The sequence below is a fragment of the Penaeus vannamei genome, chromosome 37 (assembly GCF_042767895.1).
Source record: "Penaeus vannamei isolate JL-2024 chromosome 37, ASM4276789v1, whole genome shotgun sequence".
In the NCBI taxonomy this organism is placed as follows: Eukaryota; Metazoa; Arthropoda; class Malacostraca; order Decapoda; family Penaeidae; genus Penaeus; species Penaeus vannamei.
In genome coordinates, this window is record NC_091585.1 from 25,059,335 (window position 1) to 25,060,278 (window position 944).

A 944-nucleotide genomic window follows, 5' to 3' on the forward strand; every position below is an offset into this window, starting at 1 on the left:
TCGACTAGCAATCTTACTGACCCGCGTTCGATCCCCGCGCACTACCTATTAACTATTAAATATTAACTACCTATTAGATATTATATTTTTAAACCTATTAACGACAAAACCCCGGCCATTTTCGCACCGGGGTAGTTTAGAAGCACAAAAACAAACAAGCAAAATTTGATTGTTGTCCCAAAACCTGTCACAGTAAACCCTTTTTTTTTTTCTTTCTTCTCTCTCTCCTCTTTTCTTTTTCTCCCCTTCCCTTCTCTCTCTCTCTCTCTCTCTCTCTCTCTCTCTCTCTCTCTCTCTCTCTCTCTCTCTCTCTCTCTCCTCTTCCTCTCCCTCTCCCCCCTCTCTCTCCCTCTCCCGCTCCTACCCTCCCTTCCCCCCCCCCCTCTCTTCTCACTCGCTCGTTCTATCTTTTAAAATTATTTTCCGTTTTAAAGCCCTTATACGTTTTATCATAAGGTGCACATTCCACGCCTCTGGTACGACAACGAGCGTAAGTTGGATCGTTCTCGAATGAAAATGTCGTGTTATGGCGTACGATAAGATACTGCATTTACAAGGCCCAACTACGTACATATATTATAGTAAACTCACGAAGAAAAGAGAAAATCGTTCAAAATATTCGGTTGGGGTTTGTCCATATCCAACCAAAATGAAGAGATTTTTTTTAATTTGATTGTCTTTAACATTGTGCCTAATCATTTAAAATCCCTGGAATCCATCAAATTGTGAATATGGACGCAGTTGGGAAAAAATTAGCAAAATATCATTTAAAAGCAGGGGTTCCATGGGGTTTTTTGGGGAACCATAAAATAAAAAAATGTTGAATTTAATCTCACCCAGTACCTACATATAATCATCTCTCACAAACAGTAAATTTAAATCTTTCCATCAAGTTTTATTGTCCTATTTCAACTGACAACTGACAATTATTATATATTGGTCGA